Source organism: Papio anubis, chromosome 8 (assembly GCF_008728515.1).
Source record: "Papio anubis isolate 15944 chromosome 8, Panubis1.0, whole genome shotgun sequence".
Classification (NCBI taxonomy): Eukaryota; Metazoa; Chordata; class Mammalia; order Primates; family Cercopithecidae; genus Papio; species Papio anubis.
The window spans coordinates 118,223,175-118,247,540 of NC_044983.1; the positions used below are offsets into that span (position 1 = coordinate 118,223,175).

General features: G+C 42.8%; 1 protein-coding gene across 3 annotated transcripts in view; it reads left to right on the top strand.

Annotated features, from left to right (window-relative positions):
- ZHX2 (zinc fingers and homeoboxes 2) overlaps positions 1-24,366 on the top strand; it is a 193,626-nt gene that overhangs the window by 94,900 nt on the left and 74,360 nt on the right. Inside the window, exons 3-4 of one of the 3 annotated variants that reach the window (XM_009213535.4) lie at positions 21,507-21,609; positions 23,051-23,208. The exons of 1 other annotated variant lie outside the window; for it this stretch is intronic. The gene's annotated coding sequence lies outside the window, so the exon portion shown is untranslated. The remainder of the gene's footprint in view (positions 1-21,506; positions 21,610-23,050; positions 23,209-24,366) is intronic. One more of the 3 variants, XM_009213537.4, reaches the window with a different exon arrangement.

The window sequence follows — 24,366 nt, forward strand, 5'->3', positions numbered from 1 at the left end:
TGGGATTACAGGCATGCACCACCACGCCCAGCTAATTTTGTATTTTTAGTAGAGACAGGTATTTTCACCACGTTGGCCAGGCTAGTCTCGAACTGCTGACCTCAAGTGATCCACCCACCTCGGCCTCCCAAAGTGCTGGGATTATAGGAGTGAGCCGCCATGCCTGGCCATTTAATCTTCATAACCACCAAGAGGTACAGTAAACATCCCCATTTTACCACTGAGAAAACAGAGGTACCTGAAAGTCAATTATCTCCAAGATAATATCCACAGACCCAGTGAACAGTAGATCACAGTTCTGCCAGACCCTAAAGTCTGAGTTTCTAGCCAGACAGTCAGCTGATAGAGGGTGTCAGGAGACTCAGAATAGAAGAAAATGGAGATTCTTTTCTACATTAGCAGCAGGGGATGGGGCAGTGGGGACGTTCTCAGGTGCCAGACCACCTGGGTTTATATCCCAGCTCTATCCCTTACTAGCAGTGTGACCTTGGGCAGGTCGCCACACCTCTGTATGCCTCCCTTTCCTTGACTGTAAAATGAGCAGACAAGGCTATAGTGAATCACCATGGCTGGTTTTATTTTTATTTTTAAAGTCAAACAAATTCCTGGATCCAGATTTCTCTTTTTTATGCATATCTTTAACCTGCTTTTAGAGGAAGGAAAATCCATATATATATATATATGTATCCTTTTACTTTGCCTTCCTTTTCTCCTGTCTTTTCTCAGAAGGCAGCAGGGCAGGGACCAGCCAACTATACCTGGCTCTGTGTGGCCTCTGGGCGAAGAATGGTATTGTATTTTTAAAAGGTTTTAAAAAACAAACAAAACAAAGAAGAATAATATGCAACAGAGGTTGTGTGTGACCCACAAAGCCTAAAATATTTACTATCTGGCCCTTTACTAAAGAAGTTTGCTGACCTCAGAAAGAACACAGGCAGTAGTGTCAACCAGACCTGGGTTTGGGTGCTCTACTGGATGGTCAGGACTCAACTGAACCTTTAGGTCATGAAAGCACCTTGGGGCCTTCCCACAGTGGTGGCTTTCGTAACATTTATAGCAGCAGCAGCAGCAGCGCCGGTAGCATCAGCAGGTGCACTAGTAGTAGACATGGTAGTTGGAATTTACTGAGCATCATCTGCTTTAATTCCCTCAACAATCCTCTGCGATAACATGGCTATGAGCCCCCTTTTACATATTTGGAAACAGAAGCTGCCTGGGGGAGCGGGTCCCCCACCCATGGTTACACAGTGAGATGGGACAGAGCCAGGATTGGAACCTAGGCAGCCTGACTCTAAATTTTTCATTGCCTCCTTATCATTGCCATCAGCTCTCCCTTCAGGCAAGATAAATCTTTGCCTTCCCTTGTTTTCTTCCCTGACCCCTTTTCCCTAATTCTCTGGCAAAATTCATTTCCACTGTAAAAGGGCAACTGAAAAATAGAAGAGCTTTCAAAACAGCTCTGACACAGACATCTATAATTTTGGTTTTGGCATCCATCCATCCATCCCATTCATCCTTCCATTCCTCCACCCACCCATCCATCCATCCACCCACCCATCCACCCACCCATCCCTCCATCCCTCCACCCACCTACCCACTCATCCATCTATCCCATCCATCTACCCCTCCCTCGATCCCTCCATCCCTCCATCCATCCATCACAACACAGCACCAGGAACTCATAAGAGCCCACATCTTTGACACTGACAACCGGGGCAAACCCCAAGCTTCTGGGTCCTCCAAATTCATTGTTACCAGGAAGCACAGAGGGAAGCTCATTAAATAGTACCAAGTACTTGATTAATATGCTGCAATTTGGGCAGCACCAGACTATTTCAGCACCCCCTCCCCTTACCCCGTTACCATGACAATATTATTTTAACAAACAGCTCCTTAATATTTAATGAAAATTATGCTCCTGACAGACGAGCAGAAGAGCAGCTGAACTACAAAGGGCTTAGAGGGTCCGCCAGGACATTTTTGCATGAAGCCATCAGTTTCCCCTGATCCCTGGATGCCGTTTGTTGCCAGAAAATGCAAGTGTTCTGGAGGCTGGGAGCCAACGTGATGCCAGGCCTTAGTTACAAGCAGCAATTGAGGGTTGTCACTTTTTTAATACAGAATGTCACAACGGCTCCACGAGGACGGAGTAGCGTGATAGCATTATTAAACACTTCTTTGTACACCGATCTGCTAATTTCACCCCTGCTCGCCCGAGGCTGCTGAAAGCCTTGTTTGCTTCCTGTCTTGAATCGAGCTGGATTGTAAGACTGGGTGTAGAGAGCCCTTGCCTCTGTGCACCAGGGTGAGAAGAAGCCCATCTTTCCTCTGCAAGGAGCCATCTGTCCCACCCAGTCAATTCAGCAACAAGCAGTTGCAGAGATTGGGGGACCCAGGCCTCTATCCTCAAGGGGGTGAATATCAAGAGAGAAAAGACCACGGACACACAGGCCACTCTGTGGTAACCTCCGTCCATATGTTGGTGGGTTTATGTGCCAGGCACTGTGCTAAGCACTTGAAGGCAAAAATTAATGACACATCCCAGATCCCCAATGGCAAAGATGAGTGAATAACTATAATAAAGTGGAGAGAGGATGGCAATGGCAGTGGGTGGCCCATTGGCTGTGTGACCTTGGATAACTTACTTAACCTCTCTGTGCCTCAATTTTCTCATCAATAAATTGGGGATAATAACACTATCTACATTAACCATTGCCATGAGGTTTAAAATGAAATAAACACATAAGAAGCACTGGGACAGTACTTAAAATACTTAAAACAGTGGGCACATGGTAAGCAGTAAATAAATGCTAGCTAGGACTGCAAGTTCCCATGGTACCATGCATACAATTATAATAATGGCTAACATGTAATAAGTGCTTACTCCACCCCAGGCGCTAGGCGAAGTGTTGGAGTTGTACTACATCATTTAATCTTCACAGGCAACCCTGTGAGATAGATACTATATCATCATTGTTATCCTCACCTTGCAAATGAGGAAACTGAGGCTCTGGGAGTTGGGGGAACTTGCCCTAGGTCCTGAGGCTGGGAAGAGGGGATTTGAATCCAGCTTCACCTGGATTTGCTGCCCCACCAAAACACGAACTACAGTATCACGAAAAGCACACAAATGGTGGTGCTCTGGGAACACGGGGACCTCGCTGGGGAGGCCTGTCCCGGGGAAGTGGCTGCAGGTGCCTTGAAGGCCGATGCATTTTCATGGACTGAGAGGATGGGACTGGAAAGTGGAGGAGGAATTCTAAGAAGGAGGACTCGGGGGAGCTAAGACCTGTAGGAGGGGAACTATGGGCTGCATTTGGAGAAGGAAGCACGATCTGGTTTGATTGACTTCAACAGGCAGACTCTTGGTACCGAGTGGGAGCTTGTCTTAAACAAATATGACCTATTTATTTAAAATATACATTGGATTTTTATTTAAAATAAATAGATTGGAAGAGGAAGAGGGAGACATAAGGGGGAGAGCAAAGCTTGTAGAAATTTCCATTCCCTCCTAGCAGGATTTCACTGGGTAAACTAATATGAGAATGTCTGTAAAAGTTCTGTGTGTGCGTGTGTGGATAAATTAAAACATCTCTTGCCAGTACCTCCAAAAGCAAAGATACAGGCAAAGAAAAGAAGGCTTGAACAGTGTAGCAAATTACAATCAAAGCCATGCTATGTTACATTTAAAAATATACGTGTGTGTCTGTGTGTGTATGTATATCAGCCGTTTATTGCCACAATAGTGCTTCATGACAACTGCCCACAAACCTCAGTGGTAAACAAGAAGAAACACTTATTTAGCATGAAAGTCTACAGGGTTCAGGCAATCTCAGCTTGGGTTGGGATTGCTCACATACCTAGCTCAGTGAGGGGGTCCTGCTAATCTCAGCTGGAGTCAGCCATATCTTAGGGGGTTTTCTGGATGCTGGCTAAGATGACCTCTGTTTGGATGACTTACTTAACCTCTCTATGCCTCAAGACACAGAGAGGATGAATGATGTGCGAAACTTTGTCAACTCACAAAAGATCGCACCACTGCATTCCAGCCTGAACAACAGAGTGAGACTCCATCTAAAAATAATGCCAGCAGTCTCGCCCAGGCATGATTTCATGGTAGTGGCAGAGGAGCGAGGGTGCTCTTGCAGAAAGGTTCAAGAGCTTTTTCAGGTCTTGACTTGCATCGCATCCTTATTATCCAACGAACCAAAGCAAATGACATGGCTGAGAGTCCCTGTAGAGGGTGCACGGAGTGTGGGGACTCTACAAGGTGACATGTCAAAAGGCAGGAATATAGGGAAAGGTAAAGCACTGGGACTGTTATCACAACCAGTAACTTGTTTCTAGAAGTCTGCTTGATGACACCTTCAAGCCACATGGAGGAGTCCTCAAAGACGTGCTTGGGACATTTACATAGTTTCTCCTGCTCTAAGAACCATGAGGTGAACTTGACCTCAAAGTGAGACCTTGACATGGGCATTTAAGTCAGTATCTGTGTCTTCCACCCCACACCTGATCCCTGACCCAAAGTGTCTACAGAGACTCATAGAACCCATTATTAGAGGAATGGGGACCTAATGCACTCTCCATAGTGCCGGGGTTGGATGTGTTGCTTCTCCTAAGCAGTTTCCCTGCGGAGCAGCACAGCACTGCCTCGGAACTCAACTCAAGGTTAGCCTCGTGCCTGTCGGCAGAATCTATTACTCAAGGTTTCCTGAAAGGCAGTCTGCCTAGAAATGGAGGTCAGATGAAAGAAAGGGCTAAGGTTTGTTTTGTTTTGTTTTGTTTTGAGACAGAGTCTCGCTCTGTCACCAGGCTAGAGTGCAGTGGCACGATCTTGGCTCACTGCAACCTCTGCCTCCCAGGTTCAAGCGATTCTCCTGCCTCAGCCTCCCGAGTAGCTAGGATTACAGATGCTGCCACCACACCCAGATAACTTTTGTATTTTGGAGTTTCACCATGTTGGCCAGGATGGTCTCAATCTCTTGACCTCATGATCCGCCCACCTTGGCCTCCCAAAGTTCTGGGATTACAGGCATGAGCCACCACACTGGGCTGTGTTTTTTTGTTTTCGTTTTTGTTTTTTCTTAATTCTGCATCATTTTTTTCATATAACCCAATACTTTGGGTTTATTTCATGCTTGATATGTTCCACAACAAGGACTAGCATTATTTCCGTATCACAGATGAAGAAAGTGAGGCCCAGTTACATGACTTCCTCAGAGTAGCAAAGGCAGATGTTACCCCAGCTCTATTTCTGCCTCTACCACCACCAATCTCTAACTCAGCCCTTAGGCCACGTTCCCACACACTCTTAAGACTGTGTTCAAATCCTAATTCTGTTTCCTGCTAACATGTGGCCTTGGATATATCACTTGCCCTTTCTGAGCTTCTGGAGAACATCTTACCTTTGTGATAGTGTTGTTATGAGGACTAAATTTAAGGACTAAGATTCTTGAGTGCTGCCCTGCAGTTTGGAATGTACCTAGCACTATCTCATTTAATCCTTAAACCAACATTGAGAGAGGCTGTTACCTCTTTTTTTTTTTTTTTTAGATGGAGTCTCACTCTGTTGTCCAGGCTGGAGTGCAGTGGTGCAATCTCAGTTCACTGCAACCTCTACTCACTGCAACCTCCACCTCCCGGGTTCAAGTGATTCTCCTACCTTACCCTCCCGAGTACCTGGGATTACAGGTGCCACCACCACACCCGGCTAATTTTTTTGTATTTTTAGTAGAGATGGGGTTTCGTCATGTTGGACAGGCTGGTCTCAAACTCCTGACCTCCGGTCGTCTACCCACCTCAGCCTCCCAAAGTGCTGGGATTACAGGCGTGAGCCACTGCGCCCGGCCGTTATCTCATTTTTATAGGTAGGCATCTGAGGCTGGTGACACGGAGTGACTCCCAGAGGTCCCCTTATGGTGGGGCTGGGACTCAGAGGCAAGCTGGTCCAGAGCCTGTGCACTCTGCCCTCTCCCCTCCTTCCTGTGGAAAGGCCCAGCAAGGACACCGGAAATCCTACCCTTGTCCCTTTAGAACCTTGAGATAGAGATGCTTGTGAGGGGCCCGGCACAGTGGCTCACGCCTGTAATCCCAACATTTTGGGAGGCCAAGGAGGGCAGATGGCCTGAAGTCAGGAGTTCGAGACCAGCCTGAGCAACATGGTAAAATCCCATTTCTACTAAAAATACAAAAATTAGCCAGGCATGGTGGTGCACACCTGTAATCCCAGCTATTCAGGAGGCTGAGACAGGAAAATCACTTGAACCCAGGAGGCGGAGGTTGCAGTGAGGTGAGATCTCGCCAGTACACTCCAGCTTGGACAACAGAGTGAGACTCCACTTCAAAAAAAAAAAAAAGAGAGAGAGAGAGATGCTTGTGAGCAAGAACATGCCACAGTGGAAGTCCAGGTGACACCCTGGACATTACCCTAAAGAGCATCTAAAACAGATGCTGCCCAATCACCCGCTCACTTTGACAATAGGAAGTCAAGTTAGAGAACCCCGATTTCATGTCCCAAGAAACCACAGGAGAAAAGAAACCCACCCGGGGTTTCAGTGCAGTGAACCTGAGTGACTGAGAAAGCAGTGGCATCATTTCTCCAAGTCCTAACACTTGATTCATGTCCAATGACCTACGTGACTGAGTGCCTGATACAGATGTGATATCACGGACAGACCATTTGCTGGGAATGTGAGCATGGCTGCAGGATCTGTGCGGGGGCACTCAGGCCCTCCCTGCTCATCCTGAGGCATCCGTCTCTATAGAGCCCCTCTAAGCACCTTGACATTGGAGCCTTTTAACTCCTGGAGGGAGGTCATAGCGGAGATGAGAGTCTGTATTTTACAGATAACCAAACTAAGGAGGTAAAGTTTGTAAAATACTAATTAAAGCTCTATTAGTAAAAATACTAATTAAAGCTCTATTTCTTTGCCTTTGATCAAAATCTTAGGTTCATATTTGTGGCCCACCATTTACCATCTGTGAGAATTTGGGCCAAGTTATTGACTTCTCTGTGCCTCCATTTTATCCTCTGTAAAATGGGGATAATTGTATTTACCTGTTGGAGTTGTTTTGAGAATTAAATGAGTTAATCCATATTGTTGCGCTTAGAACAATATCTGGAATAAACATAGGAAGCATTTAGTAAATATTACCTATTTAACATTAATGTGTGCATTTTAATCATATGTAGAAATGAAGTAGAATTTGATAAATATAGTTTGGGGCATGGGGATGAAACCACAAAAGGCATCTCATGATGAAAACATTTACGAGTCCATTGGAATAGGTGACTTGCCCAAGGCCACCCTGCAGGTGACAGACTGCATAGGGACTAGAAGCCAGCTTCCCTGATTCCAAATCCATACCCTTTCTGCTTTTCCAAGCTACTTGACTTTCTGGGAAGGGGCTTCTGTTCCATCCCTAAATCAAGCCACTGTGTGACTCTCACAATCCAAAAGTACCTGCATTCATATGGAAACCCCCATTTCCTTAAAACTTTCAACCGGCAAATACAGTGGCACTGTGCACCCAGATTTGCATTAACCATGGAAGAAGGATATAGTTTGTTTCTAAGAACACTTAATTAAGCACTAGGTTTAATTAACTTAAATCAACCTCTCTCCCTGCTCCCATGCCCCCCCCTCAAAAAAGAGGGCTGCTTTAAGTATAGTCCCTAACTGGAAGTTCTGATTTTAGCAGTTTCTAATCAGACTCAAAATTGCCAGCTCCTTGTCTTAATCTGCCCCTGAGATACCAGCCCTCCCTGTGTGATTAATCTCCCCCACCTTTTTTGGCCACATTTCAAACATAGGCAAGATTTGCACTGCAGTTTATCATGTTGTGGTTATTGTTCCTGAATGGAAACAATAGCCTCCACTTGCATTGTTCTTCAAATACACACACACACACACACACACACACACACAGAGAAAGAGAGAGAGAGAGAGAGGAGAGAGACAGCTCTCTTATTTCCCAAGCCAGTAGATAAGCTTTGCCCTTCTGCAACCACCGTGAATGTGGTCCTTTGCCTCTACTCCCAAGAATCTTCCTGAATTATTTGCAAGTTTTTTTCTTCCTCTCTTTAAAGAATCATGACCCACTCCAAATTGGACAATAATGAAATATACAGAATTGGACCTCGGGTCCCCTGGACTTTCTCGCTTCCCTCCCAAATTCCCAGAAACAGCAGCAGTGCTGACCACTTCCTGAGCGCTCCCCAGCCACCCCGCCTGAGTGGTCCGCCCACTCCCAGCCTTGCTGCTTGCAATCTTTTCATCACACCCCAGCCAGGGTTATCTTTTAAAAGATACCAAGAGGCTCGGCATGGTGACTCATGCCTGTAATCCCAGCACTTTGGGAGGCTGAGGCGGGAGGATCACTTGAGGCCAGGAGTCCAAGACCAGCCTAGCCAACATGATGAAACCCAATCTCTACTAAAAATACAAAAATTACCCGGGTGTGGTGGTGCACACCTTTAATCCCAGCTACTTGGGAGGCTGAGGTAGGAAAATCGCTTGAACCTGAGAGGCAGAGGTTACAGTGAGCCGAGATGACACCACTATACTTCAGCCTGGGTGGCAGAGTGAGACTTCGTCCCCGAAAAACAAACAAAAAATCACATCACTCCCAGGGATTGTAACCACCTGAGAGCTTCTCATTGCACTTGGCCTGATGTCCAGACTCTTTTCTCTGGCTATCCAAACCCCCCAAGATCTTGCCCTTCCCTTCCTCTCCACCCTTGTTTCCTCCCACACCGCCTCATCTGCCGTGCAGCAACCATGCAGGCTTTCTCTTGTTCTTCGGATACACCAAGCCTGGTTCCACCTTATGGTTTTGCATTTGCTGTTCCCTGTGTGTGCAATGCTCAACCTGAGCCCGGGTTCCCTGGAAAACAGAGGCTGACGCCACACTCATAACTCCTAATGGGGTGGAGGAGATGGAGGTGGGCGGGAGAATGTGTAATCCCAGACAGCAGCAAGAGTGAAGGAGAAGGGAAGCAAGAGACAGAAAACAAAGGCTGCAAATGAATTACCCAGCTGACCCATCACTTCTTGAGAAACTCTAGCCAGTTGCTCTGACACATGGGATTCTTTGGAGCGGCAATATGGAGCACACTTGTACCATAATGCAGCATATGTGTTCCCCCAAACCACCACGCTATGCAGAATTGCACTTTACAAATCCCAGGGCTTATGGGGAAAATGTTGTTAGGAACACAATACTGGAAAAAAAAAAGAGATAATAAAAGCAGTAGCATAGTTTTCCATGTCACATATGGTTTAGAAATACACAAATAGTACAGTAAATGTGGTACTTTACCTTGCAGAAAGAAAGACCCGTTTGTTGGTGGAACCAAATGTCAGAGGGTTTCAGCTTGTGAGTTGCTGTGAAGTTGTGGAAAGTAGTTGAAATCAGATGAAAGTTGTAACACCAGGTGTGGACGGGTTTGGCTCATAATGCATGACGTAAATTGAGGTAGCTGGCAGACATTTGAGACAGATGCATGTGTGTATTTTGTGTGTAGTCATGTGCCACATAATGACGAGAATACGCTCCGAGAAATACATTATTTGGCCATTTTGTCATTTGTGAACATCACAGAGTGAACTCACACCAACCTAGATGGGATAGCCAACTGCACACCTCGGCTGTGTGGGATAGCCTATTGCTCCTCGGCTGCAGACCTGTACAGCGTGTTACTGTGCTAAACACTGCAGGCAGCTGTAACACAATGAGAACTATTTGTGTGTCTAAACATATCTAACTATTTTAAAGGTACAGCCAAAATACAGTATCCTAAATGTAGGAGACCACCGTAGCACGCGTGGTCTGTCATTGACTGAAGTACTGTTATGTGGGGAATGACTGTTTTCCTGTATGGCTTTGTTCAGTCGGATAAAGTTTTCTGTGCTCACCTGCTGTTTCTCACTGATAAAGTTGGGCACAAGCAAATGCACGATTCATGGTGTATTCAACTTGTTTTCTAATTTGTCAGTCACATTGGAACAGATTTTTCAAGCATTACGGCAGAACTGACAGTGCTGTGTCTCAGAAGAAAGTTCACTGGGGTGGAAAGAGGGAGGAATTTGTCAGCTCTTCCCTTTTGTGCCTCTTGCTGGGGTCACAGATCCCCCCCACCAGTACTACCTTGCCTTCGCATTCAGAAGCCAGAGCCCTTGGGTCAGTCAGGTAGAACCTGAGCGTGGAAGCTGCAGGAACTCCTGTATGTATCGTGGGCGTCCACTGGCCATGGAAGCCTGGTCTTCATCGAGGGGAAGAGGTGACGGAGGAAACTGGTGGAATCAGGAACACGTGGTAGAAATGCAGGGTGCAGTGGGCCAAGCTGACCTGTGGGAGCACATGTGCCTGGTCCAGACCTGCCCTTTCAGGAGCCTCACACGTCCAGCTTCCAGTCCTTCAGAATTCTACTTAAGGACACCCCTTCAGAAGATGGAGACAAGCGCCATAAACAAGGTGGTAACCACACCACAGAACTCATCCATGGGGCTTTGGAATTTCAAAAAAATGGGAAGCCATTGGAGCCAGGGAGTGATGTGATCTGATTTACATTTTTTAGATATTGTGCTGGGTCAGTGTAAAAAGATGGATTGTTGGAGAATTAAGGTCAAAGCAGAAGGCCAGGCAAGAGGTGATGATGGCTTGGACCAGGATTAGACAAGCAGGGTTGGTGAGACACAGTCAGATCCAGGATATATTTTTCAGAAAGAGCCAACAGGAGCTGCTGATGGCTAAACCAGGGTGAGTGGAAGAGCCAATTGTGGCCTGTCAGGACTTCACCGGCGAGACCTTTGTGGCTCATGGAAAAGTCACTGGATTGCAGTCAAGAGACAGGCCCGACCTCAGCTAGCAGAATGATCTTTGGCAAGTCAGTGAAAGCTTAAACTCATCAAGATGTTGAATTTGTCATCTTGAGAGAAACCAGCCAGAGGCCAGTCTGCATGCGTCAGCGTTTGGTTGTGATCAAAGCAAACACACCCAGCAAGAGTGAAATGCGGGGAGCCATCAGGGGACGGTGGATACCCTCACTCTGCCTTGTACAGAAAAGGCCCTCTCCTTGAGCGTAGGAGTTTTCTTGGAGTTTTTGGGTGGCGTGGAAAGTTCTCATCATAACAGCATGACAATAACAAAATATTTAACAGTGGTTCTCAGTAGTGGGTTGGGTGACGGCGAGGGATCAATTTTACCTCCAAGGGGGCAACATCTAGAGACATCTTTTTTTGTCACAATTTGAGGCAGGGTTGCTACTGGCACCCAGTGGGTGAAGGATTTTAGCATGCACTAAGCTAATCCTTCTATACCACACATGAGAGACCCCCCAACTAAGACTTATCTAGTCCCAAATATCAGTTCTGCCAAGGTTGAGAGACCCTTGAGAATATCATAAACATTCAACATTGGAGGAATAAGTAATTCTTTTGAAGCCTGCTGTAAAAGTCCATAGTCTGTAGCCCTGGCTGTGTGGCCTAGTGGGCTCTGCTAGTCTCTACACCTGATCCAGACCTTTCTTCCTCTATGTGTTTGGGAGGCATTCATGAAGAATTGAGTACACATATATTTGGGTCAGGGTTTTTGAAAGGCTGCCAATTCAGGGAAAAAAAGAGAAAATTATACCAAAATGCCAATACAAGTTAGGTAATATGTGCTAAAAATGAGAAACAATGAGAATGCCCTTCAGTAGGTGAATGGATAAACTGTGATACATCCATCTAGTGGGGTGTTATTCAGCCATAAAAAGAAATGAGCTATCAAGCCAAGAAAAGACACGGAGAAACCTTCAATGCATATTGCTAAGTGAAAGAAGCCAATCTGAAAAGGCTAGATACTGTATGATTCTAACTATATAACATTCTGGCAAAGGCAAAAATATGCAGACAGTAAAAAGATCAGTGTTGCCAGGAGTTCAGGGGGAGGCATGAATAGACAGAGCACAAAAGATTTTTAGGGCAGTGAAACTGTTCTATGTGATACTGTCACGGTGGATACAGGACACTATGCATTTGTTAAAACCCATAGAACTGGATAGGACAGGGGTGAACTCTCATGTAAACCATGGACTTAAGTTAATAATAATGTATCCATATCGGTTTTTCACTTGTAACAAATGTACCCCACCATGCCAGATATTCCTAATAAAGGAAATGAGGAAAAGAAGAGGAGAGGAATTATATGGAACCCCTCTGTACTTCGTGCCCATTTTTTTTCTGTAGACCTAAAACCACTCTAAAAATCAAAGTGTGCTGATTTTTGTTTCAAGTTAAGCAATGTGATATAACAGAATTAACAAACTTATTGTAATCATCATCATAGCAAACACTTACTGAGTACTTCCAAAGAGACAAACACATAATAGAAATTATTGTTGGAGAGGATATAACAGAAAAACTCAGAGAAAGGAATGAGCACTTCCTCAGGTCCAAGCAGACAAATATTTGAGCCTTTTGTATTTGGTCCGTACCACTGCCCTACAAGCAAGGCCCTATTACTATCTTTATTTTATAAGACAAGGAAATGGAGGTAGAGATAGGTTAAGTCATATGCCCAGGGTCACAGAGCATTAGAGGCAGAATTTTAACCAGATCTAATTGACTGCGGGGCTCATGTACCTGACACTGTGCTCTGCCACTGTGTGTGTGTGTGCGTGTGTGTACATGAGTGAGTGAGGAGTGTGGAAGTGGGTGTGAAGTGCATGAGTGGGAGTGTGAGGGTATGAGCACGTGTGAGTGTGTGACACAGATGGAGATGGAGTGGTGATTCATGAGTGTGGGTGAAAAGAAATAAACTTCAGCTCAGCGCAGTGGCTCAGGCCTGTAATCCCAGCACTTTGGGAGGCCGAGGTGGGTGGATCACTTGATGTCAGGAGTTCAAGACCAGCCTGGCCAACATGGTAAAACCCCATCTCTTTAAAAAAAAAAAAAAAAAAAAGTAGCCAGGCATGGTGGCAGGTGCCTGTAATCCCAGCTACTTGGGAGGCTGAGGCAAGAATATAGCTTGAACCTGGGAGGCAGAGGTTGCAGTGAGCCGAGATTGTGCCACTGCACTCCAGCCTGGGTGACAGAGCAAGACTCCATTTCAAAAAAAAAAAAGAAAGAAACATCAAAAATGAAAAAACATATACACATATATACAACTGTATATGTACATAACATAGATATGTTGGTGCAAAGGTAAAGTGGTTTTTGCAATTACTTTTCATTGCAAAAATGTGCTAAAAATTAGAAATAACCAAAGCAAAGAAAAGAAAATGGAAAACCGGAGGTAGTAGAAGGAGCCCCCGGAAAAGGGCAAGGAGCCGTGTGCCGTGGAGCTGCCTGGAGTTGCAGGCCTGGGCCTTGGGCTGAGAAAGGTTTTTCCAGGTGGTGTCTGTCCCACTTCTCCCACCCACCCCCCGGCCCGGTGGCTGAGTCTGTTCCTGTTGGTGGTGCCACCCTCTGCCACGCTTGCCAGCCAGGGCTCATCAGGGGACAGTGTGCAGCAGTGACCCAGGCTGACCAGTGTTTGCGTTGGGCTCTGGCCAGCCTGAGAGCTGTACTGCCACCGGCCTCCTGCCGTGGGTGGTCCTGAATTACTTCTCTCACCCCAGGTTGTCCGGAGGGTTCCAAGCCACCCAGCAGCAGCCCCCTCTCCACCCCTTCCCCAGGGGTGTTCCCTTTTTAAAAGGAACTAAGAGGACCAGGCAGCAGTCATCTCATTCTTCAGTGGGGCCAAGCAACTCAGGATCCACAGAGCTGCCTCTGCCTCTGAAACTGCGGACAGAGCCTGTGGAGTTCAGAGTCCAGAAACACAGAAACGGCCCTTTTCTTGATTTTTTTTTGTTTTTGTTTTTCTTTTTAAAAAATCATTTTAATGGACACATAATTATTGTACATATTTATGGGGCACAGAGTGATATTTCTCTATATGTATACAATATGTGAGAATCAAGTCAGGGGAATTAGCATATTCATCACTTCAAACATGTACATTTCTTTGTGTTAGGCACATTCAAAATCCTCTCTGCTAGCTATTCAAAAATAAACAATTATTGGGGTTTTTTGTTTTTTGTTCTTTGGAGATGGAGTTTCGCTCCTGTTGCCTGGGCTAGAGTGCAGTGGTGCAATCTCGGCTCACTGCAACCTCCGCCTCTGGGGTTCAAAACGATTCTCCTGCCTCAGTCTCCTGAGTAGCTGGGATTACAGGTATACGCTACCACGTCCAGCTAATTTTTGTATTTTCAGTAGAGACGGGGTTTCACCACGTTGGTCAGTCTGGTCTCAAACTCCTGACCTCAGGTAATCTGCCTTCCTCGGCCTCCCAAAGTGCTGGGATTACAGGCGTGAGCCACCGCGTGCAGGCATAAACAATTATTGTTAACTGTGGTCACTCTACAGTGCTATAGAACACTAGAACTTAGTCCTCCTATCTAGCTATGATTTTGTCTCCATTTACCAACCTCTCCCTATCCCCTCTTTCCTACCCTTCCCAACCTATAGTAACCACTATTCTACTCTCTACTTGTATGAGATCAACTTTATTAGCTCCCACATATGAACAAAAACATGCAGTATTTATCTTTCTGTGTCTGACTTATTTCACTTAACATTATGTTCCCAGTTTCATCCATGTTGCTGCAAATGACAAGATTTCATTCTTTTTCATGACTGAATAGTATCTTTGATAATACACTTTTTTTCTTTCTCTGTTGATGGACACTTAGTTTGATTTGATATCTCAGCTATTGTGAATAGTGCTGCAGTAAACATGGGAGTGCAGATATCTCTTCAGCATACTGATTTTGTTTCCTTTGGATATATACACAGTAGTGGGATTGCTAGATTATATGGTAGTTTTATTTTTAGCTTTTTGAGGAACTTCCATACTGTTTTCCATAGAGGCTGTACTAATTTATATTCCTACCAACAGTGTACAAGGGTTCCCATTTCCCTGCATCCTCACCAGCATTTGTCATTTTTCATCTTTTTGATAATAGCCATTCTAACTAGGGTGAGATGATATCTCATTATGGTTTTGACTTGCATTTCCCTAATGATTCATGATGTTGAGCATTTTTTCCATATACTTCTTGGCCATATGAATATCTTCTTTTGTGAAAGGTTGATTCAGATCAACTGCCCATTTTTAATTGGATTTTTATTTTTTGCTGTTGAATTTCTTGTATATGCTGAATATTAATCCCTGGTTGGATGAATAGTTTGCAAACATAGTTGACCCTTGAACAACACAGATCTGAACTGTGTGGGTCTACCTATTCACGGATTTTTTTTCAACCAAATAAAAATAGAAAATACAGTATTCACAGGATGCAAAACCTGCATATTCCAAGGGCCAACTTTTTACATAGTGGGTTCCTCAGGGCTGATTGCAGGACTCAAATATATGCAGATTTTGGTATAGGTGATGGAGGTTGGGGGGTGGGGGAATCCTGGAATCAATCACCTGCATATACCATGAGAGGACTATATTTTCTCCCATTCTGAAGGCTGTCGCTTCACTCTGGTTGTTTCCTTCACTATGCAGAAACTTTTTAGTTTGATATAATCCTACTTGTCTATTTTTGGTTTTGTTGTCTGTGCTTTTGAGGTCTTATCCATAAACTTTTTGGCTAGACCAATCCTGAAACATTTCTCCTCTGATTTTTTTCTAGTAGTTTTATAGTTTGGAATCTTACATTTATATCTTAAATCCACTTTGAGTTGATTTTTGTATATAGTGAAAGATAGGGATCTAGTTTCATTCTTCTGTGCGTGGATATTCAGTTTTCCCAGCACCATTTATTGAAAAGACTATCCTTTTCCTGATGTATGTTCTTTGTGCCTTTGTTGAAAATAAGTGGGCCGTAAATACATGGATTTATTTCTGGGTTCTGTATTCTGTTTCATTGGTCTATATGTCTTTTTTAATGCCCATACCATACTGTTTTGTTTACTATAGCTTTGTAGCATATTTTGAAGTCAAGTAGTGTGGTATCTCAAGTTTTGTTCTTTCTGTTTTAGGATTGCTTTTGCTACATGGGGTCTTTTGTGATTCCATATGAATTTTAGGATTTTTTTCTATTTCTGTGAAGAATGTTATTGGTATTTTGAAAGGGGTTGGATTGAATCTGTAGATGTCTTTATATAGTATGGTCATTTTAACAATACTAATTCTTCTAATCCATGAAAATGAAATCTCTTTCCTTTGTTGTGTATGTCTTCTTCAATTTCTTTCATTAGTGTTTTATCATTTTCATTGTACAGATCTTTCACATCCTTGGTTAAATTTATTCCTAGGTATTTTATTCTTGTAGCTGTTGTAAATGGAATTGCTTTCTTGAGTTCTTTTTCAGCTAGTTCATTATTGGTATATAGAAACACTACTTTTTATTTTATATGTTGATTTTGCATCCTTCAACTTTACTAAATTCATTTGTCATTTCTAAGAGGTTTTTAGTGGAGCCTAGCTTTTTCTATATGATGATATCATGTCATCTTCAAACACTGATGATTTTACTTCCTCCTTTCCCATATGCAAATCATATGCTTGTATTTTGTTGAGGATTTTTGCGTCCATATTCACCAGGGATGTTGGCCTGCAGTTTTCTTGTTGTTGTATCCTTGTCTGGTTTTGGTATCAGGGTAATGCTGGCCTCATAGAATGAGTTTAGAAGAATTCTCTCTGCTTTAATTTTTTGGCCTAGTTTGAGAAGAATTGGTGTTAGTTCTTCTTTAACAATTTTGTAGAATTCAACAATGAAGCCATCTGGTCCTAGGCTTTTCTTTGTTGGGAGACTTTTTATTGTTGATCTAATCTTTTTCGTTATTGATCTATTCAAGTTTTCTATTTCTTCCTGGTTCAATCTTGGTAGATTGTGTGTGTGTGTGTGTGTGTGTGTGTGTGTAGTGTCTTTTAGTTAGTCTAGCTAATGTTGATTTTGTTTACCTTTGCAAAAAGCCAACTTTTCATCTTTTGTATTGTTTTCTAATCTCTGTTTTGTTTATTTCTGCTCTGATCTTTATTATTTCTTTTCTTCTACTAATTTTGGGTTTGATTTGTTCTTGATTTTCTAGTTCCTTGAGGTATATCATTAGGTTGTTTATTTGAAATTGTTCTACTTTTTAGATGTAGGTGTTTATTGCTGTAAAATTCCCTCCTAGAACTGCTTTTGCTGTATCCCATAGGTTTTGGTATGTGGTGTTTATGTTTTCATTTGGCTCAAGAAATGTGTCAATTTCTTTCTTAACCTCTTCATTGAACCGGTGGTCATTTAGGAACATGTGGTTTAATTTCCATGTATTTGTTCAGTTTCCAAAGTTTTTGTGGTTGATTTCTAGTTTTATTCCATTATGGTGTGAGAACATACTTGATATGATTTTGATTTTTAAACTTATTGAGACTTGTTTTGTGGCCTAATATATGGTCTATCCTGGAGAATGTTCCATGTGCTAATGAAAAGAAAGTGTATTCTGCAGCTGTTGGATGAAATGTTCTGTGAATGTTTGCTAGGTCTATTTGGTCTATAGTGTAGTTTAAATAGGATGCTGGTTTGGTGATTTCCTGCCTAGATGATCTGTCCAATGCTGACAGTGTGGTGTTGCAGTCCTCAGCTATTATTATATTGGGGTCTCTCTCTCTCCCTTTAGGTCTAGCAATGTTTGCTTTTTATATCCGGGTGTTCCAGTGCTGGGTGTGTATATATTTACAATCATTGTATCACTTTGCTGAATTGATCCCTTTGTCACTATATAATGACCTTCTTTGTCTCTTTTTATACTTTTCAGCTTAAAGTCTATTTTATCTAATATAAGTATAGATACTGCTGCTTGTTTCAGATTCTGTGTGCATGGAATATCTTTTTCTAGTCCTTTATTTTCTGTCTATGTGTGTCTTTACAAAGTAAGTGAGTTTCTTATAGGCAGCATATAGTTGGGTCTTGTGTTTAACTCATTAAGCCAGTGTATTTTTTTAAATTGGAAATTTTAATCCATTTACATTCAAGGTTATTATTGATAAGTGAGGTCTGACTCTCATCATTTTGTTAAATGTTTTCTGGTTATTTTGTAATTTCTTGTTCCTTTCTTCATCTCTTATTGTTTATGGTTTTGTAGTTTAAGGTTTGATTCCTTTCTCTTTCTCATTTATGTATCTGCTTTACCAGTGAGTTATAATTTTGTGTGTTTTCATCATGGTAGTTAATCATCCTTTTGCTTGCAGATGTAGGACTCCATTAAGCATGTCTTTTTTTTTTGAGACGGAGTCTTGCACTGTCACCTGGGCTGGAGTGCAAAGGCACAATCTCGGCTCACTGCAACCTCTGCTTCCCAGGTTCATGTGATTCTTCTGCCTCAGCCTCCTAAGTAGCTAGGATTACAGGTGTACACCACCAAACTCGGCTAATATTTTGTATTTTTAGTAGAGACAGGGTTTCTCTATGTTGGTCAGACTGGTATCAAACTTCTGACCTTATGATCTGCCTGCCTTAGCCTCCCAAAGTGCTGGGATTACAGGCAGGAGCCACCATGCCCAGCCCAAGCATGTCTTATAAGGCCAGTCTAGTGATGATGATTTCCCTTATTTTTTGCTTATCTGGGGAAACCTTTATTTCTCCCTTATTTCTGAAGGATAGCTTTGCTGGCTATGATATTCTTGAGTAGCTGGCTTTTGTTCTGTTTCGTTCTGTTTTTCTTTCAGCACTTTGATTATATAATCTCATTCTCTCCTGCTCTGTGAGGTTTTGGCTGAAAAATATGGTGTTAGTCTAATGGGAATTCTCTTATATGTGAGTTGATGCTTTTCTCTTGTTGTTTTTATAATTCTTTGTCTTTGACATTTGACAGTTTGACTATAGTGTGCCTCTGAAAGTACTAGAGAACCTTTGAAATTCCTAGATCTGGATGTCCAAATCTCTCCCAAGACTTGGGAAGTTTTCGGCTATTATTTCATTAAATAGGTTTTCTGTGCCTTTTTGCATCTCATCTCCTTCTGGAACCCTATACTGTGAATATTTGTTTACTTTATGGTATCCTATAGGCCCTGTAGGCTTTTTCATACTTTTTTATTCTTTATTTTTTAAAAAAACAAACAGTTTGACTGGGTTATTTCACAGACCTGTTTTAAGTTTAGAAATTCTTTTTTCTATTTGATCTAGTCTATTGTCAAGGCTCTCAATTGTAATTTTTATTTTCTTCTTTGAATCCTTTAGCCCCAAGATTTCTGTTTGGCTCTTTTTTATATCTCTTTGTTGACTTTCTCATTGAGATCATGAATTATTTTCCTGATTTCATTGAATTATCTATCCATATTATTTGTATCTTGCTGAGTTTCTTTAAGATCATTATTTTATATTTCTCTTCAGACATTTTGTAGATTTCCTCTTCTTTGGGATCTGTTACTGGAAAATTACTGTTTTCCTTTAAAAGTGTTGTGTTTCCTTGTTTTTTCTTATTTCTGTGTCCCTATATTGATATCTGTGCATCTGGTGGGACAGCTGCCTCTTCCAATTTTATATTCATAAGCAAAGACTTTTTCCTGTAGATGTGTCCTATAGCATTGGTTGGGTAGGTGCTTTGGCTTTGGTGGTAGGTGGATGCAGTAGTATAGTCTCCATGTGATTTCTTTGGCTGTAATCAATGTAAGAAGTGCCTACAAATGCTTCAGTGGCCTAGACTGCAGGTTTTTGTGGAGACAGTGGCATGGCCCTTCTGGGGGCAGGAGATGCCAGGCAGGCTGATTCTTGGGCTATGGGAGTTATGCACTAGGTGCTAGGCAATGCCCGTTGAGAAGGGAGGACACTGGCCTTTTCTCCTTTGAAGGTGCTAGAATAAATTGCCCTGTATCACCCAGTTTCCCAAGGGCTTCTGGCCGGGTCACTGTCTATGAAACCATGAAATAAAGATCCAGCTGCCCTGCCTGACATTTTCACATCCTTTATGCATGGAAAAGAAGGTAGCCATTCATCTCTCTCTTTAGCCATTTTTCTGATTCTGCTTTGTCAATTTTAAAAATCCATCTCAGTATCATGACCCCCATCCTTCACCCACCCACTGGGAAGCCCCCTTGAGGACACAGGTTTTGTCTTGGACATCTCTGTCCCCCTCAGTGTCTGGTATAGTGACTGATGCACAGCATGTTCTCAAGAAATGTTTGAATCACAGTACATTGAATCAGTAACAGTCTGACTGAGCCCCAGGCAGAAAATTCAGAGAGGCATTTTTTCTCTGTATTCCAGATTTCAGCTGTAGCCTCTTGTAATTCTCATATTGTTTTTCAATCACCAGAATTGATTTCCCTCATCCCTCTCCCCAGGGTCATCTCCAGTGAACTGTATTAAATTGCAATTAATGTTGACATTTGTTTTCCTCTTGCTCCCTCCCTTCTTTAAAGGGGGCACATGGGTGGTAGAAAATTGAAGAGCCAATAGTAATCACATCATAGAGGAGGTGTGAGCATTGGCAAGGGCATTTGCAATTAAATTAGGTGACACTTTTGCTGGTGGAGAAATGCACTTTCTGAGGAAGGAACACCAAGTGGGTGTTACTGGCTTAAGGCACGCAGGCTTCTCTTCAGATGAGCTGCCAGGAGATGCTACTGCATAGCACAGGAAGAATGTGTGACCACTAGGATTATTTCCAGCACAATTGGCTTTGCATGGCTGAAGTTTTAGCAGTCAATTTCTATAAGCCCTTTTAAAATTGGAATTCATAAACAAATCTGTGCGCTCTCACCCTATGGCTCTTTTTTCTGCTCTTTTTGTTGTTTCATTGTTCCTCTCACTGCTACCTAGCTAGCATCCTGGTGTCAGGGAAGTGGACCAGATATTTTCATACCCGTTATGTTCTGGATGCTGCGTTAAGATGTAGGGCAACAAGGTAGATGTCATCCTTGCTCTTTAGACATCTGCAGTCTAAGACCCAGGCAATTTGGATATGGTGTAGAAAAAAAAAAAAAAAAAAAAAGCTCTCGCCAAGATAAGCATAGAAGAGAGGAGTATTCTGCAATTGGACCATCAGAACCATGCAAAAAAACTCCCCTTAGATTCTTATACCCCCAGCCCTCCCACCTGCCAACCCAGACCCTTCCCAAAGAATAAGCTTTATTAAGAGTTTCAATCAGCTCACTCTTATTTTTTTTCTTTCTTGCAATCAGTGATTCATCAGACTGCAATTCATTAGGATTACCATTATTGTTGATAATAGCGCAGCTGGGCACTCTATCTCAGTCAGGAGCTCTCTGCTGACAGGAGGGGCTGATGGCAAATGCAGAGGTGGGGAGTCCATCCTGCCTGAAGCTGGAATGCCTCAGAGGTGGAAGACTAAAAGAGGCCAAAGGACCCAACAGTCCTGATCCAAAGTTCCAAGTCCCATTGCTCTTCTGTTCTCCCTGGGCTGACTCTAGACCTTCCTGTATTTCCTTACTAGGACTCTTTATTTTTTTCTTAAGGGCATATTGTTTTTAAAAGGGATGAACTCTTCTCTAAGAATTATTTTATTCCCTGCCCTCTTCTCCAGTTTGATCCTGCAGAAAAATGAGCAAAGCATTACGTATTTCATGGAATTCTTGGGATGATACAACAGGACAATGAATACAAAAGCCTATGACACAATGATGGAGGTAATTGGCATTTTTGAGCGTCAGTTCTATGTTATGCATTGTGTATACCATATCTTATAAAATCTCTACAGAAACACTGTGAAGTAATTTTCATTTATTCTTAAAAATATATTTATTGAGCATCTATTACATGCTCAATATGATGCAACATGCTAAGGCTCCAGCCCTGAGCAAAACAGTTTTTCTCCTGACAAGGAACTTACCTACTAGAAGCTGCTGTTAAACCATTTAATAGACTAGGACACCAGGGTTCAGACACATTAAGTCACATAGCCACCTTTCTGGCTCTGAAGCCAGTCCCTGCTCTGCTGCCCTCTACCTCCCTCTGTTCCTGGTCTAAGCACAGTACTAGGTATGAAGGGAGCTTTGTAAACGTCTAAAGCTTTCTCAACCCTTGTTTGGTTGTGCTTAAACTTGGATATATGTCATCAGGGAAAGAACAGTGTCTGGGAATTAGATGAGAAATGTAGATGACGTGTCCAAACTCAGAAAAGTTGTTTAACTTTCAACAGCCTTAGTTCCTGTGGCTGTGAAATGGGGATAAATATACTATTAATACTTAAGGTTATGATGGATTTCCAGATACCTAGGGTATGGGAATGCACTTTAGAAACTGATGTCCTGAGCCAGAATGAGTTTTTCCTTGGCAACTTGATAGACCCTGGGTGTCTTGGGAGCCTGCTCACATAGGAACCTGGGCTTCCCCTGGCACTGAGCACTGGAGTCACTTCCAGATCACGAGAGGCAAGACAGCATGGTAGCTATCAACCATGTTAAAATTCTAGTGTCTCACTTACTAGTTATGTTACTAACCTCACTGTACCTCAGTTTTGTCACCTATTAAATGGAAAGAAAAATAGTATCTACCTCATAGGGTTACCAGAATGAAATGATCTTTGGGGGATAACAGTAACCACCATGAGTCAATGCTTTTGCGCACCATAGTTTCATTGTTAAGTTTCATTCAAAACCCTACAATTCTAACATATCACTGATGATTACATTTTTTGGTGTGAAAGTCAAGTCTAATTGTTTCTGGAGAACATTGTGTCCCACTCTTTGGTTTCAGATTTATCCCTTGCAAACTGAGAGGCTTTTGTTTTGTCTGTTTATTTTCTTAATGTAGTGTTTAGAAATTTAATGGAGCAATTTAGTTTCCATTTACTGAAGTAGATTATCAAAGGAACAGAAACACTAAAGACTAGGTTAGCATCCCAGAGTATTGCCTCACATATGTGTGACTTTTCATGTTTTCCTGACCAAAAAAAAAAAGAATGAGAGTTTCTATTTCCTTAAGCTGGTTCATGGCAAAGCCTCTTGCCTCTTGCCTCATGCCCAGTCAACTCTCTGGATAACTAAATGGTTGGAAGTGGGGCTAAGAGGGTCACACAAGGACAAATCCTCACCCAGCATGTCAGGACAACTTTGTTCTTTTTGCCAGATATGGTGGCCCAGATCGCTAAAACCCACATTTTTGGCTTAGAGGCCTCAAGCAGTATTGCTCAACTGGGAAACCAAAATTCATGAAGAGAAATAATGGTGGTCCGCTCCCTTCAAGTGAATGAAACACTTCAGGACATTAAAACGGAAATCAGCAAGGTATGGTGACTGATTTGTCCACACCATGAAAATAAGCCACCATTTATTCAGATCTCCATGCAGGTGACAATCCTTGTCTAGGTGCCTTGTAGTTTTTACAAGAAACCCATCTTATAGATGAGGAGACTTAACCTCATAGAGGTGAAGAGACTTGCCTAAGGTCACACAGCTGTGAAGTTATTGAGTGGGGTCTTCTTTGTTTCAAAGCCCTTGTCATTTTGTCAAATCACCGGAAAGAAATTGCGGATGAGGAAAGAGTAGAAAAAGCCTCAGGGAAAGTTGATGGTGATGGTGGTGGGAGAGGTGGTGGTGGTGGTGGGATTCATCAGTGGGAAATTGCTGTTCATCCTGATAGTGGTGATATCATTAACTATCCATTTTCAGAAAAGGATGCAACAACCACTTAATAGGTACATATTCAACTCTGTTTAAAGAAATGAAAAAAAAGGAGTGAAGTTTGCAGACCTAAATTTCCAAAGTCAGAGGCAGAACTAAGCCTCGTTCCCCTACTTCTAATTGCCTTCCCGTCTCCCCCTCATCCATCTCAAGCTCCACGTTGTAAGATTTTTTTTTTTTTTTTTTTTGCTTCAAGTCCAAATAGGAGCTAGCAATCCTAATATGTCTCGGCCACAGAAAAACACTAAGAGCTGATACTTATTAAGCACTCTTTGTGACCAGCATTGCTCTAAGCACTTACCTGTGTTAACTCATTAAAACTTCACAATAATCCTCTGAGATAGATCCCAATATCATAATAATTTAATAAATAGGGAAACTGAGGTGCAGAGAGGCTAAGCCACTTGCCAAGGTCACTCTGCTGGAGAGTGGCATGCTGGGTGCAAGCCCAGGCAGGCCAGCCCCCAAGTCTGCCCTTCCCCTCTTCACCTTTGGGCTCCTGCTCTTATTCAACAGAACCCACTCCCAGCCTTGTTCTTCTGGTTATAGCAGTGGTTTTGCACAGACTTGCCCAATACTCACTCACTGGAGCTTCTCACAGTTTTATAGAAGTCCTGGTGTCTAGGGTTAGGGATTCATTCAACAGCCATGGAACACCTATGCAGCAAATGTGTATTAATTCCCTCCTGGCCCAAGGCACTGAGCTGGACACTGTAAATCCAAGTCCTCATCCAGGTACTTGTGAAATTCCAGGTTTCCTGA